This window comes from Microtus pennsylvanicus, chromosome 21, assembly GCF_037038515.1.
Source record: "Microtus pennsylvanicus isolate mMicPen1 chromosome 21, mMicPen1.hap1, whole genome shotgun sequence".
Classification (NCBI taxonomy): domain Eukaryota; kingdom Metazoa; phylum Chordata; class Mammalia; order Rodentia; family Cricetidae; genus Microtus; species Microtus pennsylvanicus.
Genome location: NC_134599.1, coordinates 1,118,039 through 1,145,055, shown reverse-complemented (window position 1 = coordinate 1,145,055; position 27,017 = coordinate 1,118,039). Strand labels below are relative to the sequence as shown.

Genomic DNA, 27,017 nt, shown 5'->3' with positions numbered 1-27,017 from the left:
AGTCCCTGCTTGCCTGGAAGCTGTGACCAAGAATGGCTGGTCATCTGCTAATGCCCCTTCCCCAGCTAGATGAGAATGGATAGGAAGACTGAGATTTTATTCAGCCACGCAAAATAAGTGAAATCCTGACGTTTTCAGGAATGTCGTGTGTGTGTGTGTGTGTGTGTGTGTGTGTGTGTGTGTGTGTGTGTGTGTGAGAGAGAGAGAGAGAGAGAGAGAGAGAGCTCTAGAAAAGGACTCATGAGAAGAGAGTCATCTTGGGGATGGGAGGGAATGAAGAGGGCAATGGAACACTTGTGATAAGAAGCTAGGAAATACAACTAAGTTGGGGGAAGAGAGGGAACACAGTGGAAGGCAGTAGGGTGTGAGGATGAGAGCAAAGTATAATTCCCCATGAATACAGATGCCATAACGAAGTCCAGTACTTTGTATGCTAACATAATAATAATAATAATTAAAAGCAAACAAAACCCCTTTCTCCAATGTGAGCAGAACCTTCCAGCCGCTTCCCGCAGAACACATCATTGGTTTATTTGCAGCTTTATTCTCTTCTTTCTTAACATGATCATTCTTCCTCTTAAATTCCATGTGCATAATTACTGGGATTCTGTCTTCAGGCTGTGATTGATGTAGTCAGCCAAGCTTGAAGGAGAGGACAGGAAGGATGTCTCAGTACAGGAGGAGAAATGTCACAGAGATCAAACTACGGCCAAAGACAGAGGAAGGTTCTGAATGAGTTGTGAACCTGTTACTCCTCAGTAGGGTAGAGGAGGGACAGGTTGACAAAGGGGAATGAAGGATGACTAAAGACATTCCTAATGAGGATATTCCTAAATCAAGAAAGCAAAAATAAAATACCCAAAGGGGGCACCTGGATTTGAACCAGGGACCTCTTGATCTGCAGTCAAATGCTCTACCCCTGAGCTATACCCCCACATGCTTATTAATGTCTCACAGGCACTCAGAACTTGCACGGCCACTCCCTGACTGTTAATATCACAGGTACACTTGCCAGTGCCCTGCCATCATCTGCCTCCTCCTAGGAGGCCAAGCCCTGAGCTGCCTCTGCACATGACTGCCTTGTCCTCATGAATGACCAGCATCCTCCTGCCTTAGATCTTAGCTGAGCCAGGGACAGTAAATTCAGGAGGCCTGCTGCTACAGCCTTCTCCAACCCAACCAAAGGAGCCACATGCAAACACACTGACTGCTTGGCTGACCTTGGGAGGTGAGTGGGATATGGGAGTAGACAAAAGGGAAAGTTCTCTGTCCACCAGGAACTCCTTGGTCAGACTCTCAGGAGGGACCCAGGGTCTGATGTGTCTCGAGCAAACCCTATAGACAATTCTGTCACACTATTGGGTGTACTCCATCTCTGACCTATACTCCCACTGTTACCACTGTACACAGTTATTAAATTTCATCTGTGTGGTGATAAATTCTGACTATAAAGTTAAATTACAGATGTTCTCGACCTACTTCCTAAAAGCAGCCAGACCTGACTGGTGAGATGCTTCCTCAGCTCTGCAGCTTTCCGGGCTCATACTTTTTTTTTATTTTGATTTTTTTTTCTCACATAATACATGCTACCAACAGTGTCCCCTCCCTCCACTGCTCTCAGTCACCCCACCACCCCTCCCATCCATGACAGCCACTGCTCCTAAATTTCCCTTCAGAAACGAGCAGGTCTCCCAGTGATATCAACCACACACAACATAACAAGATGCAATAAGATGAGGCACAAACCCTTGTATCGAGGCTGAACAAAGCAACCCAATAGGAGAAAAAGAGTCCCAAGAGAATGGAAAAGACTGAGAGACATCTACACTCCCACTGTGAGGAGCCCCACAAAAACCCTAAGGTTAACAGCCACAGCAGGTATGCCCAGGTGCTAGCACAAGACCCTGAAGGTTCATGATTGCAGCATCAGTCTCTGGGAGCCCAGGAGCCCTGACTAGTTGATTCTGGGGATGTTCTCCTAGTGTACTCCACCAACCTGAAGCCTACAATCCCCCAGACACCCTCTCCTCCTTCCCTGAAGACCAAATAGGCCATCACTCAGGGTTCTCACAGGGCCCCAGATGGCACTGCCAGCTACACCACTGCAGGGTCCCTTTCTCCCTGGTACAGCAGCTGAGCTGGGCTTTAGCCTGTGAGGATGAAGCAAGAGAGCAGTAGCTCTGGAAAGGAAGAAGCTCACATGGGTAACGTCCACACTCCACAGAAAGTCTGGTTCTTGAATTTGTCTCCTTAGTTCTGAACACGTTCTCTAGACAGCCATGGAGGGAGATAATTTATCATTTGGCTTTCCTTTCTGGTCCCTGGACACTGGCTGTTTGTAAGCCTGATATGCCTGGAAAATGCAGATGAATTCTCCAACATAGTCCTTGCCCTCTCGTTAAGAACTCAACTAACCAGATATACAGGATATATGTAGCAAGAGTGGAGACACTGCATAAAAATAGGAGGGACATGGAGATTGTAGCAAGAGATGGGAGACAGCCATCCATCCACATGATGACCTGGCCTATATGCTCCAGCTCTGTTGAGGGCCATACAAAAGTAGAAAAATGGAAGAAACGTAAGAGAGAATATGGATGATAACTCCTTGGGTAAAAATGTAAACAAACTTATGGTAGGGGGCACCTGGATTTGAACCAGGGACCTCTTGATCTGCAGTCAAATGCTCTACCCCTGAGCTATACCCCCTCCTTGTCAGAGATGTTTTATAAGTGTCAATCACCTTCATAGTCACACCCAGCATTTAAACAACTTATTGTTCTGCTTAGCAAGACCAGCACTGCTGCCTCCACCAATGCATCCCAGACAGGTCCCTCTCCAATCCCACTTTCTCCAACTCTGCTTCCCTGTTCTCATATCAGCACTCCCCCCACACTCATACACACATACACAAACACACACACGCACGCACGCACGCACGCACACCTGAGCCTGTGGGAGCAGCACAGCTGGAGACAGGTGGACATAAGCTACTACAAAGGACTTCAGATTTACATGTCTGACTTCTTCAGTTATATATAAACTCTCAGTGTGAAGAGACCCTGCCTGTCTTCTCTGGGGAACTATGTGATACCGGCATTTGAAGAAGTCTCTCCATTCCATGTATGATCTGTGTGTTAGACCCTGAGGGTAGCGCCTGGATAGGTGGTGAAGATGTCTCTTCAGGCCTGAGCTAGTCATCAAGGAACTGTGGATTCTGTGTCCACCTTGATGATCATGGACTAACTCTCAAAAACCATAAACATGCGCCAATTAAATACTTTCTTTATAAGTTTCCATAATCATGGTGTGTCTTCAGGTATAGCAACTATATATGTAACACTGTATTAACACAGAGTACTAAGTGAGAAATTGATATCAGGGCTTGAGTTATACTTTGACGGACCTGACTATGCCGCTTGTTGGAGGATTCAGGAAGATGTTTGGACTTTGTATTACATAAGCAGTTCAATGCTGTAAATGGAGCTTAATGGGCCATGTTAATAGGAGCTAGGAAAATGGTAGTGCTCAGAGCAATGTGGTTGTAGAAGGTCAGATCAAACAGCTTTAGAGAGGACAGATATTAGTACTCTCATAATTTGGCAAAGAATGTGGCCACTTGTTGCCCTTGAGTAAAATTGGGCCAGAGGCTAAAGTGAAGAGTCTTGGACTGATGTTGCTGGCAGAGGAGATTCCAGGACAGCTTAGTGTTGACTGTCACGTGGTTATCACTGATCACTCTCATGCAGATCTACAATGGAAAGATTCAAGAGGGCCAAACAGACTACAACGTGGACGATAGTGTTCCCTTGAGTCATCCATCACCTTTGGCGCTTACAATCTTTCTGCCTCCTCTTCAGCATAGAGCCCTGAGAACTGAATGGAGGGGGGTTGATGAAGGCATCCAATTGTGACCGAGAGTGCAAAATCTCTCACTGTGTGTACCTTATGCAGTTGTTGGTATCTATGTTAATTTCCATCCCCTGCAAAGAGAAGCTTCCATGGTGTGGACTGAGTAAACCACTACCTATGGGTACAGCAGTATGCCATTAGGAGTCGGGGTATTGCTATGCTCCTTAGCAGAAAATTAGTACCGGATTTCTCCAAGGGCCCATGTACTAGCTAGTCTCAAGTTCATGTCCATCTTAGCAAGGTCAGATATGTGTTCAATAAAATGGAATGGCCTTATACCCAGTTTTTAGAAAGTTGTGGTTATGGTGGGTGGTGACAGCACACGTTTAATCCCAGCACTCTGGAACCAGAAGCATGTGGATCTCTGAGTTCGAAACCAGCCTGTTTTAAAGAGCAAGTTGCAGGACTGCAAGAACTACACAGAGAAACCCTGTCTCAGAAAAATAATAAATAAAAATAATAATGTATTAAAATATGTGATTATTTGAATAACATCCATGTCATTATTGGACTCATAAGTCTTGTAGGCAGATGGCTGTTATAGTCACAAGGTTTGTATCTGATGATTACCTTTCTTCTCTGATGCTGTGTGGAGTACCTTACAGTACCATGATGCTTGTCAACATGGATGACGAAGTTTAGCACCAGAATAACTTCTCCATGATTCACAACTTAAGTGCTGTCTTCAGAGAATCAATCTACCTCTTGAGCACGTTTAAGTATCTTTCCAAAGAACTCTCAGTCTTACTGAAGAGAGATTCCCTCATCTATTTTCATTGTGGCTCTATTTATAAGAGCCAGAAATAGAAAACACCCAAGATATCCGTCAACTGATGAATGCATAATGAAAATATGGTATTTCCACAATGAAATATTATTCACCCATTTAAAAAATGAAGTTTTGATAATTTCAGGAAAATGGAGCTAGAAATAGCTACTGTGAGTGAGGTTCAAAGAACACAAGTGACAAATATTCCCTATTTACTATTACATGTGGATGTAAGCTTTTAAACATTTGATCTGTGAGTTACAACCCAAATAACCACAGAGGTTAGGTATATATTAAGAAACCATGTAGTGGGACAGGATCTTCAATAGAAGGGCAAAAGGAATATGGAGAGACACGGGTAAATTAGAATAGACAATTTAAATATGGAGACGGATAGGAGGGAAGGGAAAGAGAAAGATGATCGTGAGGGAGAATAACACTGGTCTATTACAAACTATACAGAAGCCAACTGCTGGAGAAGGTTCATAAAATATATGCCTTTATGCAAGGAATCTAAATGCCAAAAGTAAAACTCCAGTGTCAGGATTGCATCATATCTTGTTGTCTTGGTGGCCAAGTGGGTCACGTGGACACTGCAAACATTGACAACTCTCTCCACAACCTGATGGTAAGGCCCTATTACTGAAGGCAAAATGTGTGTTTTTTTAAAATATTTTCAGTAAATCTTTGAGAATTTCATATACTGTATTTTGATCAATTCATTTTCAACTCCTTCTTTTAACTCCTCCCCCAATTCTGTTCATCCAACATTTACACCCCCAGGTTCAGGTCCTCTGATTAGTGCTATCACATGCTTCTGGGTGTGGAGCTGTCCACTGGAATACTGTTGGCATACCACAAGCCACACCCTTAAAGAAAATTATTTTCTCTCCCTCATAAGCCGTCAATTGCTTAAGACCCAGCCTTTTGAGATTGGCTTTACAGGTGGATGAGTGGGATGAGCTGAATGCAGGCTTCCATGCATTAGTGCTTCCGTCACAGCTGTGAACTAGGATAGGAGGGCGCTGGCATGAGGAGGTGGCAGACAGGAGTGCAGTTGGCGCAGGGCTGGGTCTCACAGGAGAAAGCAGATGAGAACAGAGTACTAGCAAGTACACCTATCAGGGCATGGCCATTCAAGTTTAGAGATGTTTCTTAGATAAACATAAGCAGATGGGGGCATAGCTCAGGGGTAGAGCATTTGACTGCAGATCAAGAGGTCCCTGGTTCAAATCCGGGTGCCCCCTTCCTGTGTCTCTTTTAGATACTAGAGACTAAATCTGATTCTGGTTAACACAGAGGCAACAAATGTACTGTGTTCCCCTGTGCTCTGTGTTCTGCTCAGGCCTGGTCCCTGTTCTCTTCTCTGAGAGGAGCTAGGAATGGACCCTAAGTGAGACTGTAGGGAAATGTGTTACAGCTCTGGATTGCAGAGATATCCTGACTTATCAGGAAACTAGGTTATACTTAGAGCCACTACAGCTAAACTCTGTTCCCGATAAGGGAACATCCTAGCAAAGCTATTTGCTTCTTCTCTGGCCCAAAATATTACATCTTTTGCTAACACTCTGCTACAGGAGAAACCCTTGAAAAAATGTAGCAATCTCTAGCTCCACTAAATAGTTGTTACTTTTTCTGCTTGGCCTTGCTCACCCTACCCCATGAGGAACATACTAGTAAGATTCTTCTGTTATGTTCAGCCTTGCTCAAGCCCCCTAAGGGAGCATCTCAGCAAGTTTTCTCAGCTCAGTCCCTTTAGGGACATCCCAGCCAGGTTCTTCTATTCTGCGCTGGAAAATGAAGAGAAATATCTTTTGAGAAAGATATTTATTTGGGAAGGAGGAGTCCAAGAGACTGGCTAACTCTGTCAGGAGAGATAAATGGAGGCCCTTAACTGAACAGGCAGAGAGGCTTATATAGGGTTTCTTAGGGGTAGAGTTTCCCCAGGGAGCAGTTTTATTGGTTAGTTTTTCCCTGCTCAGGGATTGCTTAGTTTAGATGGTCAGGGGCAGAGATGGCTCTAATTTTATGGCCAAACTGTGATTCTTTCACTGGTCCGTTTTAGCCTTTTGATGCTAATGGCCATGGCAGATTTCTTTAATTGGCTCTGATTCTAAGAGCAAGGTGTGTTTCTTTAGCCCTGATTTCAGAGTCAGGGCAGGTTTCATTGACTGGTTCTGGGTTCAGAATCAGGGTGCTCAGTGATTGGTTGGTCTACTGCGCCAGTTGTCCCTTTTACCCTACAGAGACCATTCCAGGTAGCATTCACATTGTGACACAGCCTGGTCTCCAAGGATCTGGAAGTTTCCCTCACTGCAGGGAGTCCGCATAGAAGAGTCCTATGAAGGTTCTTCCTCGGACAACTTTCCAGAGCCAGACCCTTGGGAAGTCCCTCCTGAGCCCCCAGAAAGCGCCCTCCTTATATGATGGTCCCCCAGCCTGTGCTTTGATTCCTGCTACTTCTGAGCAAAGACTTGGATCATAGATTTGTCTCCAATTGAGACTAAAACTCTGAGGAAAAGAAAAATGACTGACGTCTCTTTGTGCCCTAAACATGGCTGATAATGACCACAACAAAGAAAGTGCTGTGGTGTTTGTTGAGTGAAAAAAGGATGGTGTGAAATAAAGGGCACCCTCCTCATATCTTAGAGAACAGGTAAAATTCTTTCCAGGCAAAAGATTTGCACCATTGAAAACTCAGAACCATCACTTCTTGCCTTGGCCACTTAAGATAAATTAGGAGTGTACTTAAGGAAAATACGAGTTAAGAGTCCTTTCCAGGGACAAAGCTGAAGTCTTTAACACACTTGAGAGAGAGGCATTGGAATGGCCTGACTAATGTTGGAAACGAGGAAGTGGAGGGCTGACTTAAGTAAAAATCTTGCCAGGTCAAGATCAAAAGGAAGAACCAGTAGATCTTGAACATATAGGAAGCCTAGATGTGGTGAGAAGGTTGAAGAGCTGCTAATGACACGTTGCCTTAACTATAAGTGGGGGTATAGCTCAGGGGTAGAGCATTTGACTGCAGATCAAGAGGTCCCTGGTTCAAATCCAGGTGCCCCCTTGCTTAAGTATGATTTTGATAGTTAACTTACCACATTCACCTTGGGGAGGTCCTCAATGTAGATGTATGGTCTCCATTAGGTGCAAGTTCTTTAGTAAACTCCAGAACCTCTCTCTCTCTCTCTCTCTCTCTCTCTCTCTCTCTCTCTCTCTCTCTCTCTCTCCTTCACTGAGTTCCACAATACAGAGTAATTTCATGTCTTACATGGGGATGACTTATCCTCTTAAGAGAACTCTCACCCAAGGACCCAAACACTCACGACTCTGAGTCCACACTTACCCGCATTAGCACAGTGATCAGAAACTGGAAATGATGGATTGATGGAATACAAGAAAAGTTCCCAGAGAGGAAGATGTGGGGTTGCATCAGGATTTTATAAGTACTCGACACGGTGGATGACATGTGAACTGAACGGCAAATGTCAAAGAAATCTAAGGCCGAGGGAAGATCTTACAGACCTAGGCCACAGGAGCAGGGGATGCACACAGGTCTGAAATCGTCATGGTAGTTAACCTTCCAACGCCAGTTAGGCCAGAGGGAAGATCTTACAAACCTAGGCCACAAGGTGATTCACGCAGGACTGAAATCGTCTTGGTAGTTAACCTTCCAACGCCAGTTCTTGAAGCACAGCTAATAAAAACTCAGACACAGAAAGTGTGGTTCAACCTAAAGACCAGATAATAAAAGCAGACCGCCACTGGCTTCGAACTCGATATGAAAATGTTGATCCTGCCTCCAGGAAACATCGGAATGAGACTGAACCTGAGAGCTGTCTCCTCCTGTCTTCTAATTCTCTCCAGTATAGGATTAAGGGCAATCTCTCCACTATTGCCTGGTTTCTATCTCCAAGCAGTATGGATACTAAAATTAAAGGTGTGTGTCATAGTGGCTACTGGGAATAAAGGTGTATGTCATTGCTACCTGGTCTGTAAGGCTGCCAGTGTGGCTGTTTTACTTTTCTGATCTTCAGGCAAGCTTTATTTATTAAAATTCAAATGAAATGCTACTACATGTTCTTAGCACTAGAAGACAATAAGAATCATATTTAGGGGTTCTAGGGCACCTCTGACCAAAAACTTATAGGGATGTATAGCATATCCCTCTTTAAATGTAAACAAATACTTATACACAATCAAGGAATTTGGGTGTCATTCTCTCAAAACTGCCTCCATATTTTTGTTGGACAAACTAATTTTGGGGTTCCTGGGCACCAATCAGGGGGTTTTGGTCCATCAAACCCCATTAGTCTGGAAGGAATTCACAGGTTCTCATCCTCTATGGAAAAAAAGCAGAACCTCTTTCCCAAAGCAGCATATCCTTAGACCCAAATTTTCAAATATATATATGTGTGTGTGTGTTGCTTTAGCTTAGCAGCCCCCAGAATCAAATGTCCCTCTGTAGTCAAAAAACTCAAAGAAAACACAATAATATACATTATCCAGAATCTCTGTGTATATTCCATCTTTACGTGGCTTATTTTTCCTTACTCTCTTTTCTTTTCTTTTTTTTTTTTTTTTGAGACAGGGTTTCTCTGTGGTTTTGGAGCCTGTCCTGGAACTAGCTCTGTAGACCAGGCTGGTCTCGAACTCACAGAGATCCGCCTGCCTCTGCCTCCCGAGTGCTGGGATTAAAGGCGTGCGCCACCACCGCCCGGCTTTTCCTTCCTCTCTTAATCTGTGGTTGTTTGTACTCTTTTATATTACTTTTACTGTCTCCTTAAAGACTTCACTTCTTTTTATAAGTGCCTATATTCTTGTTCTGCTCTCTTTCAAGTCTACAAACATCTTTCCAACACTGTGATCCATTTAAAGGTCTTTTCCATCTGGGTTTGTCTTTATTCTGTGTGTATCTGTAACTATTTTTTGACCAGGAGCTCTTTTTATTTTAAACGCTAAGCTGGCATGGCTAGGACTATCGCAGCTTTGCCTTTTGGCTCCACACAGTCTAACAGGGCAGGTCCAATCACTGCCTCTGAGACTGCCGGGTAGGAGCTGTCCTTACCACCTCAACTCTGGTAACCAGTTCATACGTGTTGCTACCAAGCAATTTGCATCACACTGCCCACAAACCCCACTCAAATGCTTGGCCTCCTAAAAGAGTCAGAGTTCGTGCTGCCCAAACCAGGAAGCCACTATTTCTTATGTTGAGTCAGTAAACCTTTTCTTAAGGGAGTTGTGGCACCTCTGCTTACCGCCAGCAGAACCCATCCGGAAAACAAATGCCAGCTACGAAGAAGTCATGCTTAACTCTGTTCTTTTGTGTCTAGAATTTCTTTCTAAGATTTCTCAGGTTTTATGTGGGTGGAGTCAGCTCCATGTTGGCACACAATTTCTAGTCAGAGGCTGCTTGTTCATTCCTGGCTGCCAAGACCCAAAATAATCAGACAGAAACTACATTAGTTAAAACACTGCTTAGGCATATTCCTGGCAAACTCTTATATCTTAAATTAACCCATTTCTATTAATCTATATATCGCCACATGGCTGTAGCTGTGGCTTATTGGATAAAGATCCAATGTCTTTCTCCTCCAGCAGCTACATGGCATCTCTTTGACCCCACCTACTCTCTCCTCCTCATTCTGCTTGGAATTCCTGCCTTGCCCTGTTCTGCACTGCAATAGCCCAAAGAAGAATCTTTATTATGGTACTCACAGCATACAGAGGGGAATCTCACATCACAGGGGTGTCAGACCTCACCTTCTGCTTTATTTGAAGTAGAGTCCTTCTTCTTGCTTGAAACTGATATACATACTCCAAGTTCACCAGCCATGAGCTTTCAGAAAGGGTCTCCTGACTCCGATTTCTGTCTTTCCTTATGAATATTAGGATTACATATATGTGCCTCCACATCTCTCTCTCTCTTTCTCTCTCTGTCTCTCTCTCTGTCTCTCTCTCTCTGTCTCTCTCTCTGTCTCTCTGTCTCTCTCTGTCTCTGTCTCTCTCTCTGTCTCTCTCTCTCTCTCTCTCTCTCTCTCTCTCTCTCTCTCTCTCTCTCTCTCTCTCCCTTTAGTTGTAGCTCTGGCTGAACTGGAATTAACTTTGTAGACCAGGCTGGCATCTAAATCAAAGAGATCTGACTGCTTCTGCCATCAGGAGTGCTGGGATTGAAGGCACATGCCACCACTGTACGGCAACATTGTTATAATTTGATTGTTGTATTCAGTTCTGGTTTTATGCAATCTAAGTCACTCTGAATAAATAGCTGAGGCCTGTGCCCAGTACTGGGGGTCTGCATGCTCCTGTGTCTCCAGCAAAGACTGCATGCTGTGGAGCTGTCCATGGTACAACCTAGAGCTACAGCACTTCAGGCTCTGCTTGGCCCTTCACAAGGCGCTGTAGCAAATGTGGTTTATGTGAAGTTCCAAACTTTGGTTGATACTTTGTTCCGTGGAATGAAACTTAAAGTGCTGAAACATGGCTGCCACTCCACAGATCCTGATCATTAAGAGGTGCTAGCCAATGGCCACATTGGATGCGCACCAGACCAAAAATCAGTCTGGAATCCAGGAGGCGGTGTGCCTCATCCCCCAGCTTGGGAGAAACAAGTGGAGTTCTCCAGATAAGGCAGAACAGCACTTCACTATTTAATGGCTATCTTTAGGGTCATTGCCACTGCCCACCCAGTTGGGGTGCCAGCTTCCGTAGATGGTTCTACATGCATGGCCCCAGCTAAATTACCATATCATACAGGCAGAGGCCTTAGCATAGACCCAGGCAGGATCTGTGATTGTTGCTCCAGTATCTGTGAGCCCCTATAAGTGCTATGTAGTTGATTCTATGGGCCTTGTATACTAATGATCTCAAATATTCTGGCTTCTTACATGGATCTACATGCAAATACGGGTTCTTTCTACTGAAACTGCAATGGCCTGGGATGAAATGACAAAATGCCCAGAAAAGAGGCAAGTAAGGGAAGAAGGGGTTTGCATTAGCTCACAATTTCAGGATACAGTCACAATTTCAGCGAGGTCAAGGCAGCAGGAACTTTACGCAGTTAGTCACATCACATCTACCCTCAACAACAGAGAGAAATGAATGCACGCATGCTCGTTAGTGCTGAGCTCACTCTGCACTCACACTGGCCAGGATCCCTGCCTAAGGAACAGTGCTGTGTCCTTATGCATCAATTGACTTAACCATCAATCAATCCCCTACTGAAAGGAGCACAGGCCAACTGATCTACACACTGTATCGTTCATGTGCACTTTATATCCAAGCTGATTCTACAGTGTGTCATATTGACTATTAAAACTTACTATGCCAATAAGGATGAGGTAAGAAATGCAGATGGGGAAAAACAAGAAGGTAGAGAGGACACAGCATAGGTCAGAGGTCAGCTGAGTGAATTGTACTAATGGACTTTGGGGGTTCCAGCCTTTGGGTTAGTGGGTGATTATAATGTAGCTGAGAATGAAACCCAAAGAAATAAATGGCGCATTGAAGCTCTGCTTCCAGAAACCTCAGCTAATGAAGACTTTCTAATCTCATGACCTTCCTGCCTAAGATGCAGTAACCAGATATCAAAAAAGTAAGGGGGCACCTGGATTTGAACCAGGGACCTCTTGATCTGCAGTCAAATGCTCTACCCCTGAGCTATACCCCCACTGGTACTAGTGTACCCGGTTAATACATTTCATCTGTGTGGTGATAAATTCTGACTATAAAGTTAAATTACAGGTCCTCTCAGACCTACTTTCCAGAAGCATCCAGACCTGACTGGTGAGACGCCTTCCTCAGCTCTGAAACTCTCTAGGTCCATCTCTTTGTTTCTTTATTCTTCTCTCATACAAATCTTCTGACTGAAGCCTGCCCTTTCTCCACCCTTCCTAGTTCTCCTACAACCTCCCTGCTCCCCCAGACCCACTGAATCTCTGTTTCCTTTCAGAAAAGAGCAGGCCTCCCAGGGATATTAACTGAATATGGAATAATGAGGCAATCAGACTAAGATCAAACCCTCATATCAAGGCTGAATGAGGCAACCCGGTAGGAGAGAAAGAGTCCCAAGAGCAGGGGAAAGAGTCAGAGACCCCCCACTCCCACTGTGAGGAGTCACACAGAAACCCCAGCTAAACTAGCATGTCATACAGGCAGAGGCCCTAGCATAGACACAGGCAGGATCAGTGGTGGTTGCTCCAGTCTCTGTGAGCCCCTATGAGCCATACTTAGTCAATTCTATGTGCCTTGTATACTGATGATCTCAAATATTCTGGCTTCCTCAATCCTCCTCCCACTCTTCCTTGGAGTTCTCTGACCACCACATAATGTTTGCCTCTTGCTGGGTTATGTTGTTGTTGTTGTTGTTGTTGTTGTTATTTTGATTTTTTACTGCGTCTTTGTGGATTTCATATCCTGAATTCCACACTCACCCATTTCCCCATCCCCTCATCTCTGCTGTCTATCCTTGAGACCTTCCTCTACAAAGCAAAACAAAATTAAAAAGTATACCCCCAAAACAGAAAGAAAGAAAGAAAGAAAGAAAGAAAGAAAGAAAGAAAGAAAGGAAAGAAGGAAAGAAGAAGAGAATCACAGCAAAGTTTGGAAGCTGTATTGTGACCTAGTGAGTCACAGTGTATACCTCTTCCTCCACACATCTTTACTTGTGTTTGTTGAAATGTATCATTGGTCTGACTCAGGGCCTCTGGCTTCTGCTATCCTATGAATACTAGACCCTCAATGGGACTCCTCCTGGGTATCCTGTTGTGGTCCTGTGTCATGGAGATCCTGTAGCTTTGGATCTGCAGACATGGACACTTCACAGTCTCCAGCAGTTCACAGATGAGGTGGATGTTGAAGTGGGATAACTCATAGCCCTGGTTCAGCTGACCATCATCATCACCAGCTCTCCAGCTGGACCAGCTCTCCAGCACTGCCCCAGTTAGCTCACACAATGCAGCAGGCAGCAAGCTGCAGAACCTGTTCTCTTGCTCTCATGCCCTCAGGTCAGGCTCACAGTACTCACCATCAGGGCCAGACAAACTGTTTTCCCAGGGGAGGCTTATGACCTGCTCCCTCAATTGCTACAGTCAGTAAGGGACAAGGCCAGATCCTCAGATCTCATGGCCTGGAGGACAGCTCTTCTGCCTGCTGAAGATAGCAAGGGGGAGTCTATACTTTCCTCACCCAGTGCACCACATGACATACAAGGGAGGGACAGGTCAGCTCTCCAGCTCTCATGCCCCTTGGCAGCTCACCTGTACTGCCCGCCAAGAGAGTCAGCTCTACCCTGATGACCAATTGAGGTGTAGTTCCAATTCTCCAACTCTCAAGACCTCAGGGTCAGCTCTCCCACCCATCACAGGAAGTGACGGACAGGGATGGAGGAAAGTCTTCTCTCCCTCACAAACTCCACCATATGGCTGATGAAGGATGGAGCCATATCTTCCATGATGGTTTGTTAGCTTGGGATCCCCTGCACCACCACCCCAACAGGTTTAGCTCTACCTTTAGCTGAAAGGTGAGGTATGCAGGGGCAACTCTCCTGAGTGCTGCAGTTGGTGAGGAGCAGGGTCAACTCTGTACAGCCCTATTTCTCTCTGCCTTTGGTGGCAACAGGAGCCACCACTGACCTCACCAGAGATCGCACTGTGGCAGGCCTGGCCCATGCTTGATGAGCATCATCAGCCAAGGAAATTAGAGGAGCAGTCTGCAGACCTGAGCCCATTTCACCCTGCTGTCCTGGGTCAGCTCCTCAGCTGTCCAACTGCCTTCCACCTGGGTCTCCATCACCCTCTCCTCCTTCCCTGAAGACAGAGTGGGCTGTCACTCAAGGTTCTCACAGGGCCCCAGTTGGCGCTGGAGCAGCAACACTGCAGGGTCCCTGTCTCCCTGGTACAGCAGCTGAGCCGGGCTTTAGCCTGTGAGGATGAAGCAAGAGAGCAGAGGGCTGTAGAAGAGGAAGAAGCACATGTCGGTAATGTCCACCCTCCACAGAGAGGCTGATTCTGTGTTTGTCATCTTAGTTCTGGTGAACTTAGTTCTGAACATGTTCTAGTGCATATGTTCATTAGAATGACAAGGAGTGAGATGATTTATGGTGAGGCCTTCCTTTCTGTTCCCTGGACACTGGAGTCTCTATGGATGCTGAGCCTGGAAAATCCAGAAGAATTTTCCACCATAGTCCTTGCCTTCCCTTTAAGAACCCAGCAGAACCAGAGAAACCAGATATATGCAAGAGGAGTGGAGACATTTAATAAGAATAGGAAGGTCATGGAGCTTGTAGGAGGAGATGGGAGGCAGCCGTCCATCCAAATGATGGGCTGACCTGTATCTCCCAGCTCTGTTGAGGAGCATAAATGTAATAAAAGGAAGAAATATAGGACTGAGCATAGGTGGTGGCTCCATGGGTGAAAACATAAACAAATAGACTATGGTAGGGGGCACCTATATTAGAACCAAGGACCTCTTGATCTGCAGTCAAATGCTCTACCCCTAAGCTATGCCCCCTCCCAGAGAGAGATGTTTTATAAGTGACTTTCATCTTCATAGCCACACTCAACATTCCTAGAACGTATGCTTCTTACTTGGCAAGACCAGCACTGCTGCCACCACAAACTCAGCCCACACAGGCTCCTCTCCAGTCCCCGGTATTTCCCATGTTGTTATGTCAGCACACACACACACACACACACACACACACACACACAGACACACACACACACAGACACACACACACACACAGACACACACACACACACAGACACACACACACACAGACACACACAGACACACACAAACACACACACACACACACACACACACAGACACACACACACACACAGACACACACACACACACACAGACACACACACACACACACACACACACAGACACACACACACACACACACACACACATTACAGCCTGTGAGAGAAGCAGGTGGACATAAGCAACTACAAAGGACTTTAGATTTACCTGTCTGATTTCTTAAGTTATATACAATTTCTCAGGGTAAAGAGATTCTGACTAACTTCTTTGGGGAACTATGTGGTACCGGCATGTGAAGACATCTTTCCATTCTATGGATGGCCCCTGAGGGTAGTTTCAGGGTAGAACTATCTCGTCAGGCCTGAGTGAGTCATCAAGGAGCTCTGACAGCTGTCCTCTGACCGGAGGACACAGGGAGTTAGAAAATGCTGAAGCTGTGGCCTCTCCGTGACCTTCAGATCTGTTGTCACTACACAAAGGTATTGCCAAATGTTTATATAAAGATATGCGGCAGAATTCAATTATTTGGAAAACTTGTTATTATTTTAAAGGAAAAAGTCATAATGCCCTTCCAAATATTCTCTTAATGTTCCTGTCACTCAAAAGGGAGCCGTCCTCTAAAGTTTAGCTTTCTCTTCTCTGCCTGTGCCCTTATAAAACTACACACAGGGTGGCAGGGATAGCGTCAGTAACTGCACTGTAGATGGAGTATAATTTCCATGCCTTGCTCCATTCTCACTTTCCCGTTACATTCATGCCCCAGCCTTCAGCTGGGCGAATGTCTGTGTTTCCATCACGATGACCTGTGAGCCCTGTGTGTAGCTGACATGTGCCATTCTAAACAGGATGAAGATGTCTGGTAGAAGGTTTGTTTATTCTGAGTTAATGGCAGTCTGATCTTTAAACTGCTTTGTTTCCATAAACATCTACGTCTTCCACAAACCTTGAGTTCTCTGGGAAGTACTTTTCAGTGTAATTTTCCATGCATTGATCAACAGATAATGAACGTTTCTCCTCTCTGGTTTCCAGGAGTGACCTGGGCTCCTGAGCCATTGTCCTCAAAGATCAACTGCACTGTAAACACCTTGTGACTTCCTTCACCTTCACCATGACCTGCTTCTGTTCCACCATCTCTTCTGTGTGCAAGTCTCTCTTTCCCAGATGCCAAGTTCTGGAATGTTTAACAAATTGATATTCCTTTTGTGAGATGAACCCCTTCTGTGGGAGGTGAATAGAAGTAAAATTTCTACCCTTTGTATCCATGATAAGACCTATAATTCTTGCCACACACTGTACTGATGGTCTGTATATTTAATTTAAATATTTTTTCATAGGAAAATGAGGCATTTTGATGAGAACAGCCACCATGGATTCTTATATTTAAATGTTTGACCCTACTCGATGAACTGTTTAGGAAAGATTAGGAGGTGTGACCTTCTTGGAGAAGTGGTCCGCAGGGAGGGGCTTTGGGGTTACAAATCAGACCCAGTTCTACTCTCTGCCTCCTGCTTGTGGATCAGATGTAAACTGTCAGTTACTGTTCCAGTGCCCTGCCTGCCCGCCTGCCACCATGCTTCCCACCTTGATGATCATGGACTAACTCTCCAAAACTGTAAGATGCTCTCAATAAATGCTTTATAGGTTTCCATGACCATGGTGTGACTTCATGGCAACAGAACAGTGTAGTAACATAGGTAGTAAAACAGTGATAACACAGAACACTAAGTGAGAAATTGATATCACGACCTGAGTTATTGCTATAACAGACCTGACCACGCTGCTTGTAAGAAGATTCTAGAAGATGTGGGGACTTTGGATTAGAAAAGTATTTGGATGTTGTAAGTGGAGCTTAATGGGCCATGCTAACACAGGAGCTTGGAAAATGGTCGTGCTCAGAACAATGTGGTTGTAGAGGTTCAGCTTATGCAGCCTTCAAGATGAGGAAAATTAGTACTCTCATATTTTGGCAAAGATTGTGGCTGGGTTTTGCCCTTTACCAAAATTTTACCAAAAGCTAAAGTGAAGAGTCTTGGACTGATGTTGCTGGCAGAGGAGAGTCCAGGACGGCTTAGTGTTGACTGTCACATGGTTATCACTGATTCTAATGCAATGGAAAGAATCAAGGAGGCAAAACAAAATACAACGTGGATGACAGGGTTCCCTTGAGTTATCCTTTGGCTCTAACAATCTTTCAGAAGCAATGGATCTCTGAGTTCAAGGCCAGCCTGGTCTAAAGAACAAGTTCTAGGACTGCAAGCACCAAACAGAGAAACGCTGTCTCATAAAAAAAAACTAATAAAAATAATAATTATAAATTAAAAGATGTGGTTATTCATATATTCATTATTGGACTCATATGTCTTGAAGGCAGGTGGCTTTAATAGGTCACAGGGTTTGTATCTGATGATTACCTTTCTCCTCTGGTGCTGTGTGGAATACATTACAGCACCATGAAAGCTTATCAATATGGATAAAGAATTTGATCAACAGCCTAACATCTCCGTCACAGCGGTGAACTAGGATAGGAGGACCCTGGCATGAGGAGGTGGCAGACAGGAGTGCAGTTGGCTCAGGACTGGGACTCACAGGATGAAGTAGATAATAGCAGAGTACTAGCAAGTACACGTCAGGGAGTGGTCATACAGGTTCAAAGATGTTCATTAGATATACATGAAGCAGTTGGGGGCATAGCTCAGGGGTAGAGCATTTGACTGCAGATCAAGAGGTCCCCGGTTCAAATCCGGGTGCCCCCTTCCTATGTCTCTTTTAGATACAAGAGACCAAATCTGATATTGGTTAACACAGAAGCAACTGATGTACTGTGTTCCCCTGTGCTCTGTGTTCTGCTCTTGTTTCTGAGAGGAACAAGGAAAGGACTAACTGTGAACCCATCCAGGTCACATTCATGGGTGACACAGGCTGACCTCCCAGGATCTGAAAGGCTCCATCACTGCAGGGAGGCAGCATAGAGGAGTCCTATGAAGGTGAGGAGCAGGATTCCTCCTCTGCCAACTTTCAGAGCCAGCCCCTTGGGAAGGCCCTCCTGAGCCCCCAGAAAGAGCTCTTTTTACATGATGTTCATCCCAGCCAGTTCTTTGATTCCTGCTACTACTGAGGAAAGACTTGGATCATAGATTTGTCTCCAACTGAGACTAAAACTCTGAGGAAGAGGAAAATGACTGACATCTCTTTGTGTCCTCAACATGGTCATGAGCGACCACAACATAAGAAGCTACATGGTGTTTGTTGAGTGAATAAATGATGGTGTAAAATAAAGGGCACCCTCCTCATATTTTAGCGAGCAGGGAATATTCTTTCCAGGCAAAGGATTTGCACCATTGAAAACTCAGAACCATCACCTCTTGCCTTGGCCACTTAAGATAAATAAGAGTGTACTTAAGGAAAATACGAGTTAAGAGTCCTTTCCAGGGAAAAAGCTGAAGTCTTTAACACACTTGAGAGAGAGACATTGAAATGGCCTGACTAATGTTGGAGAGGAGGAAGTGGAGGGCTGACTTAAGTAAAAATCTTGCCAGGTCGAAATCAAAAGGAGGAACAAGTAGATCTTGAACATATAGGAAGCCTAGATGTGGTGCCAAGGTTGAAGAGGTGCTAATGACATGTTGCTTTAACTATAAGTGGGGGTATAGCTCAGGGGTAGAGCATTTGACTGCAGATCAAGAGGTCCCTGGTTCAAATCCAGGTGCCCCCTTGCTTAAATATGATTTTGATAGTTAACTTACCACATTCACCTTGGGGAGGACCTCAATGTAGATGTAAGGTCTCCATAAGGTGCAAGTTCTTTAATAAACTCCAGAACCTCTCTCTCTCTCTCTCTCTCTCTCTCTCTCTCTCTCTCTCTCTCTCTCTCTCTCTCTCTCTCTCCTTCATTGAGTTCCACAATACAGAGTAATTTCATGTCTTACATGGGGATGACTTATCCTCTTAAGAGAACTCTCACCCAAGGACCCAAACACTCACGACTCTGAGTCCACACTTACCCGCATTAGCACAGTGATCAGAAAATGGAAATGATGGATTGACGGAATACAAGAAAAGTTCCCAGAGAGGAAGATGTGGGGTTGCATCAGGATTTTACAAGTACTCGACACAGTGGATGACAATGTGAACTGAACAGCAGATGACAATGTGAACTGAACAGCAAATGTTAAAGAAATCTAAGGCCGAGGGAAGATCTTACAGACCTAGGCCACAAGGAGATGCACACAGGTCTGAAATCGTCATGGTAGTTAACCTTCCAAGGCCAGTTCTTGAAGCACAGCTAATAAAACTTAGAGACAGAAATTGTGGTTCAACCTGAAGACCAGATAATAAAAGCAGCCAGCCACTGGCTTTTACCTCAAACTCATTCTGAAAATGTTGATTCAGTCTCCAGGAAACCTCAGTAAGAGACTAAACCTTAGAGCTGGTTTCTTCTTTCTATAATCCTCCCCTGTCTGGGATTAAGGGTATGAACCACTACTGCCTGGATTCTATGCCAGGCTAGGGCAAGTACTGGGATTAAAGTTGTGTGTCAGTTTGGCTACTGGGAATAAAGGTGAGTGTCATTGCTGCCTGGTCTGGAAGGCTGGCCAATGTGGCTGTTTTCCTTTTCTTATTTTCAGGCAAGCTTTATTTTTAAAATGCAGATGAAAGAACACTAGAAGAAAATAAGAATCATGTTTGGGGTTTTCAGGACACCTGTGACCAACAACTTAAAGGGATGTATCCCGTGCCTGGAAATGGATGTTTTAATCGCAAATCTATGGGTTCTCAGAAGAGCATAATTCTCTGTGTGCAACAATTTCAACTTAAGTTTGGGATTCCAGAGACCCTCCAGGACAATTAAGGCTATCACCATTGCTCTGTGTTACTCACCAGAACTTGCTGAGGAATTACTGTTGCTAAAGACACTATACATATTAGTCACAGAGGGTAGGGACCCAAGTTGATACTGACCAGGGAAGCTTCCTCCCTGTTGACTAATTTTGGTTGAGCTGGAAGGTGCTTTGCAAACTGTCTTACCCAGCGTTGGACTCTGTGAAGTGCGATGTAGTAGCATTTCAATTGTATTTTAATAAATAAAGACTGCCTGAAGATCTGTGAGTAAAACATTCCCACTGGTCAGCCTTGCAGATCCGATTATGGTTACACACACTGTTAATCTCAGTAGCTATAATGACACGCATCTTCAATCCTAGTAGCTACACTAGTTGTCAGAGAAACTGAGTGGTGCATGCCTTTAATGACAGTTGGGCATGCCTTTAATCCTTCCCTGAACACAGGAGACAACTTCCTACGTATAACTCCAGTAGCACAGACAATAAGGGCAACATTGAATAAATGGGACCTCCTAAAACTGAGAAGCTTCTGTAAAGCAAAGGACACTGTCATTAAGACAAAGAGGCAACCTACTGATTGGGTGAAGATCTTCACCAACCCTGCATCAGACAAAGGTCTGATCTCCAAAATATATAAAGAACTCAAGAAACTAAACTTTAAAATGCTAATTAACCCAATTAAAAAGTGGGTAACGGAACAGAGAATTCTCAACAGAAGAAGTTCAAATGGCCAAAAAACACTTAAGGTCATGCTCAACCTCCTTAGCAATCAGGGAAATGCAAATCAAAACAACTTTGAGATACCATCTTATACCTGTCAGAATGGCTAAAATCGAAAACACCAATGATAGCCTTTGCTGGAGAGGTTGTGGAGAAAGGGATACCCTCATCCATTGCTGGTAGGAATGCAAACTTGTGCAACCACTCTGGAAATCAGTGTGGCAGTTTCTCAGGAAATTCGGGATCAACCTACCCCAGGATCCAGCTATACCACTCTTGGAAATATACCCAAGAGATGCTCTATCATACTACAAAAGGATTTGTTCAACTATGTTCATAGCAGCATTATTTGTAATAGCCAGAACCTGGAAACAACCTAGATGCTCCCCAATCGAAGAATGGATAAAGAAAATGTGGAATATATACACATTAGAGTACTACTCAGTGGTAAAAAAACAATGACATCTTGAATTTTGCATGCAAATGGATGGAAATAGAAAACACTATCCTGAGTGAGGTAACCCAGACCCAAAATGATGAAATTGGTATGTACTCACTCATAAGTGGATTCTAGCCGTAAATAAAGGACATTGAGCCTAGAGAAGCTAATTAAGGTGAACCCAAAGAAAAACATATAGTTATCCTCCTGGATATTGGAAGTAGGCAAAATTGGGAGCTTGGGGGTGGGGTGGGGTAGGAGTAAGGGGAAATGGGGAGAGAGAAGTGAGAAGGGGAGAGCTTTGGGAAACAGGATGGTTGGGATGGAGGAAGGGTGGATATGGGAGCAGGGAAGTATATATCTTAATTAAGGGAGCAAGAAACTTGATTCTAGAGGGGTTCCCAGGTGTCCAAGGAGATGTTCCCAGCTTGTTCCTTGGGCAGCTGAGGAGAGGGCCCCTGAACTGGCCCTATACTATAGCCACACTGATGAATATCTTGCATATCACCATAGAACCTTCATCTGGCAATGAATGGAGATAGAGACAGAGACCCACATTGGAGCACTGGACTGAGCTCCCAAGGTCCAAATGAGGAGCAGAAGGAGGGAGAACATGAGCAAGAAAGTGGATACACCCACTGAAACGGGGGGGGCTGATCTAATGGGAGCTCACCAAGGCCAGCTGGACTGGGACTGATGGAGCATGTGATCAAACCGGACTCTCTGAATGTAGCTGACAAAGAGGGCTGACTGAGAAGCCAAGGACAATGGCACTGGATTTTGATTCTACTGCATGTACTGGCTTTGTGGGAGCTTAGTCTGTTTGTATGTTCACCTTACTAGACCTGGATGAAGGAAGATGGACCTTGGACTTCCCATAGGGCAGGGAACCCTGATTGCTCTTTGGACTGGAGAGGGAGGGGGAGGGAAATGGGAGGAGGGAAGGAGGTGAAAATTAATAAAAAAAATAAAATAAAATAAATCTGCCCTAGGGGGCTGGAGAGATGGTTCAGTGGTTGAGAGCATTGCCTGCTCTTCCAAAGGTTCTGAGTTCAATTCCCAGCAACCACATGGTGGCTCACAACCATCTGTAATGAGGTCTGGTGCCCTCTTCTGGCCTGCAGACATACACACAGACAGAATATTGTATACATAATAAATAAATAAAATGTTTTAAAAAAAGATGAGTTACATTTGTTTCTGCTGTGGAACATTTGTGTAGTGATGCAAAGATGTGTTGCATTCTTTAAAAAGAAAAAAAAATCTGCCCTAGAGAGGACTATCAAATTAGAGGAAACTGCTCTCAACACTGTCTCATTCTGATATTCCAGGAGGCACAATTGCTGTTTCTGGCTGGGGTCAAGGTAAGAGCTAGTGGTTGACTGTTGACTGTTTTGCTTTTCTTATCTTCAGGTTGACCCCGATTTCTCTTCCTTAGTTTTTTAAATCATGTTTCATTTGGTACACAAATGGATTCTGGCCCCACAACTACTGAGAGCAGCTCAAAAGGTCCATGGCCAAAGGTCTCCCAGCCCCACCCACCTGGCTTGATATCATCAACTAAATGATTTTTTGCCAAAAACCACACTGAAATGGAACTACCCCTTTGGTGGGCAAGCTGCATGCTGACTTGGCAATTTCCTGGAGTTGGGCAAACTTTGTCCCTCTGCTGCTTTCCCTGCCATGTGGGGACTTCTGGTTTGTGTTCCCAGACAACAATTTACTAAAATCTCATAACAAAGGTAAGTTCATTTGATTACTAAATAAATCAATAAATTTGAAAGTTATATAATTGCAGACAATATCCCCATCAAGGAATTTAATTACCTTTTTTTCTTATATTATGGATGATATACTGCAAGGGTTTATGGTTTGTCTGATACATCCATTTATTTGATATTGGGACTTAGCTTTGATTTTTATATTATTTCATAAAAAATGTGATAACAGAGCTAAGAATGAGGCACTTTTGTAAAAAATACAGTCTTTATGGACTAATAAAGCACAGCTAGCTGACAGGATTTATACCTTCAAAAATCAAAAGTTAGCTGAAAAAAATCAATACCATTGAAAAGGATATTATTAATTTGACAGAAAAACATCTATCCATGTCAAAGGGTGCTAACAAATCATCTGAAATAATTCATACTGTAGAATGACTATCAAAATCTATTAAATGTTATGATACTTTAGCAGATAGAGTATCTCTCCGGGAAAACACTCTGCATCCCATGTAAATAAGATCCAAGGATTGGAACTTATCGTTAATGGAAAAACTTCATTGGAATCATGCAGAATAAGGATCAGCAGTTATATGAGTCAATGAAATCATTAGAAATATTCACAGGTCAAGACATTTAGGCTTTACAAAAGACAGTGGTAAAGATATTTGAAATGATGAGGAAATTATCAGAATTGATAAGGAGGGTGTGAAGGTACAAGGACAGGATTTAGCACTGCCTGTGTATGTCAGACTCAAAAAATGACTAACCAAGTGTTTTAGCTACTTACCCTGTAATCTCCTCTGACAAACCATCCAATACTAAATAACCAAAAGGATTCAGAGAATGTAAATGAAAAGTTATAGGTATGAATGAGCTAAAGGAAATTTAGCAAGCAGTAGTATCTAATGGCTTACATTCACCATTTGTTAGGGAGATGATGAAAACAGGCTTCCAGCAATAAGGCTAGCTTCAATTGGTTTCAGCACTCCTAGAGGACAGGCCACAACTACTGTGGGAATGTTACTAGTGAGAAGAGGCAAAAATGTTAGAGCAATAGGGAAGAGCAAAAGGATTTGAGGTCCCAAGACCAAATTCTGGGCAAGGGCACTTATGCTGATCCACAGGATCAAGATTTTTATGATGAACACATCTTGTCCCTATGCCACACAGCAGCCTTAAGTGCTTGGGACAGGATTCAAGAACTAGGAAAAATAATCGAATCCTGCACTAGGGTTAAACAAGGCAGAAGAGAACCCTTGAGTGACGTTTTACAATGAATAACTAAGGCTGTATAAAAATGAGTAACCAACTCAGAAGCTAGATGAGTACTTATTGAAACATTGGCTTTTGAAAATGCCAATTTAGAATGCAAAATGATACTTGGATCTTTAAAGGTTAGATCAGCACCAATGGATGAATGGATCCTGCATACAAAGAACATTGATATATTTGACTATAATTCTGAGGCTTGGGTAGAACAAACTTTTTCCCAAGGTATAGGAGACATCAAAATTCCAAATGCTTTAATTGTGATAGAATAGGACATCTGTGGAGGGATTGTAGACAAGGCATTTCAAGGAGTAATGTCTCTTCTAGGAATAACAAAAATAGAAGGTCTCTACTTTCTGGATCATGTAAAAGACATGGAAAATGTCAACATTGTATCAATGAAGGTAGATCATAAAAAGACAAACAAGGCAACATGATACCATCAGGAAATGCCTTGGGGGACCTCTCACAAGCCCACAGGTCAAACATTGTCCAATCATTCCCAGTCACAGTGGAGAACATGTCTCAGCAGGAAAATTTAAAAATTCAATGCCTGCTTTGAAAAAAAAAACATACTGCTCTAGATGATGAATTAAACATCGAGGATAAATCAAAAATTCCAATAAAAAATGAGAAACATATATTTGGGCATGCTGTGGGACAATGGGTTGTACCCTGTCACTTGTATTTTAAATAAACACTGATTGGCCAGTAGCTGGGCAGGAAGTAGAGTCAGGTTGACCAGCAAGAACTAGTGGCAGGGCAATGAAAACAATCAAACCTCGCCTTCTGGTTTATTTGAAGCAGAGTCCATCTTATTGCTTGAAAATGAGATGCATGCTCCAAGTACACCAGCCATGAGCTTTCAGAAAGATTCTCCTGACTCCAACTTTCATATTTCCTAAGGAGTCCTAGGTGTGTGTGTGTGTGTGTGTGTGTGTGTGTGTGTGTGTCCACACCTGGCTTCTTTATATGGGATTTGTAGGTGGGTAGATGGCCACTCTCAGATTTTCAGGGTTGTGCAGCAAGGGCTATCTCTCTAGACGGCATTGTGATCATTCTCTTTCTCTCTCTCTCTCTCTCTCTCTCTCTCTTTCTCTCTCTCTCTCTCTTTCTCTCTCTCTCTCTGTCTCTGTCTCTCTTTCTTACTCTCTCTCTCTCTCAGGACTTTTGAGAAAAGGTGTCTGGGAATAGCTCTGACTGTCCTGGAACTAACTCTTTACACCAGGCTGGTCTCTAACTACAGAGATTCACCTGTTTCTGCTTCCCTTCCTGCTGAGAGTAAAGGTGTTCACCACTATTGTCCAGCAACATTGTGGTAATTTGGATATTGTTTTCATTTTGGTTTTATGCAATCTTAGTTACTTTGAAGAAATAACTGTGGACTCTGCAGAGTGCTGAGGGTCTACATGCTTCTTCTGTGTTCTTGAGAAAGACTGCAGGCCTTGAAGCTGTCCGTGGTACAACTTGGAGTCTAGAGCTGCTAGGCTCTGCTTGGCCCCTAACAAAGCTCTGTAGCAAATGCTGTTTGTGAGAAGTTTGAAACTTTGTTTGGAACTTTATTCTGTAAAATGAAATTTAAAATCCTGAAACATGGCTGCCACACCAGAGATCCTGATATTTATAAGAGGTACCAGCCAATGGCCATCACTGGATGCGTACCAGACCAAAAGTCAATCTGGAATTCAGAACACTGTGTGTTTTAACACCACATTTGGGGTCCTCATCCCCCAATTCTGTAGAAAAAAAGTGGAGTTCTCCAGTTAAGGCAGAAAAGCACCTCGCTCTTCAACCCATATCTTTAGGGTCATTGTCCACTGCCTATCCCAGTTGTTGTAACAGCTCCCAAAATGGTTCTACATAAAAATAATGGTTCTTTCTACTGAAACTCCCATAGCCTGGGATAAAATGATAAATGTCCAGGCAAGAGGCAAGTAAGGTGAGAAGAGGTTTGCATTAGCTCACAATTTCAGGATACAGTCACTTATTTCAGTGAAGTCAAGGCAGCAGGAACTTTACGCAGTTAGTCACATCACATCTACACTTAACAGCAAAGAAAAATGAATGCATGCATGCTCGTTAGTGCTAAGTTCACTTTCTGCACTCACAGTATCCAGGATTCCTGTCTAGGGAATAGTGCTGTGTCCTCATGTATCAGTTGACTTAATCATCAATACAATCCCCTACTGACAGGAACACAGGCCAACCTGATCTAGACACTGTATCCTTTGTGAACACTTTATTTCCAAGGTGATTCTACAGTGTGTCAAACTGACAAATAAAACTTACTGTCCCAGTGAGGATAAGAGAAAGAATCCAGATGGGGAGAACAAGAAGGATGAGAGGACTCAGCACAAGTCAGAGGTCAGCTGTGTGCATTGTACTAATGGACTTTGGGGGTTCCAGCCTTTAGGTTAGTGGGTGATAATAATGTAGCTGAGAATGGAACCCACAGAAATAAATGGGGCATAGAAGCTCTGATTCCAGAAACTTCAGCTAATGAAGACTTTTCAAACTCATGGGCATGCTGCCTATGATTAATCCAGTAAGTCAGTAACCATATTCCAGTATAAATA

General features: G+C 43.8%; 7 non-coding genes across 7 annotated transcripts; 4 read left to right on the top strand and 3 right to left on the bottom strand.

The window, feature by feature from the left end:
* Positions 1–862: 862 nt before the first annotated feature.
* Trnac-gca (transfer RNA cysteine (anticodon GCA)) lies at positions 863–934 on the bottom strand. The gene has a single exon. It is a non-coding gene; the product is annotated as a tRNA-Cys (tRNA).
* A 1,703-nt stretch (positions 935–2,637) lies between these two features.
* Positions 2,638–2,709, bottom strand: Trnac-gca (transfer RNA cysteine (anticodon GCA)). Its single transcript has one exon. It is a non-coding gene; the product is annotated as a tRNA-Cys (tRNA).
* Positions 2,710–5,856: 3,147 nt separating this feature from the next.
* Trnac-gca (transfer RNA cysteine (anticodon GCA)) lies at positions 5,857–5,928 on the top strand. The gene has a single exon. It is a non-coding gene; the product is annotated as a tRNA-Cys (tRNA).
* A 1,745-nt stretch (positions 5,929–7,673) lies between these two features.
* Positions 7,674–7,745, top strand: Trnac-gca (transfer RNA cysteine (anticodon GCA)). Its single transcript has one exon. It is a non-coding gene; the product is annotated as a tRNA-Cys (tRNA).
* Positions 7,746–12,275: 4,530 nt separating this feature from the next.
* Positions 12,276–12,347, bottom strand: Trnac-gca (transfer RNA cysteine (anticodon GCA)). Its single transcript has one exon. It is a non-coding gene; the product is annotated as a tRNA-Cys (tRNA).
* Positions 12,348–18,129: 5,782 nt separating this feature from the next.
* Positions 18,130–18,201, top strand: Trnac-gca (transfer RNA cysteine (anticodon GCA)). Its single transcript has one exon. It is a non-coding gene; the product is annotated as a tRNA-Cys (tRNA).
* Positions 18,202–19,088: 887 nt separating this feature from the next.
* Positions 19,089–19,160, top strand: Trnac-gca (transfer RNA cysteine (anticodon GCA)). Its single transcript has one exon. It is a non-coding gene; the product is annotated as a tRNA-Cys (tRNA).
* Positions 19,161–27,017: the final 7,857 nt, after the last annotated feature.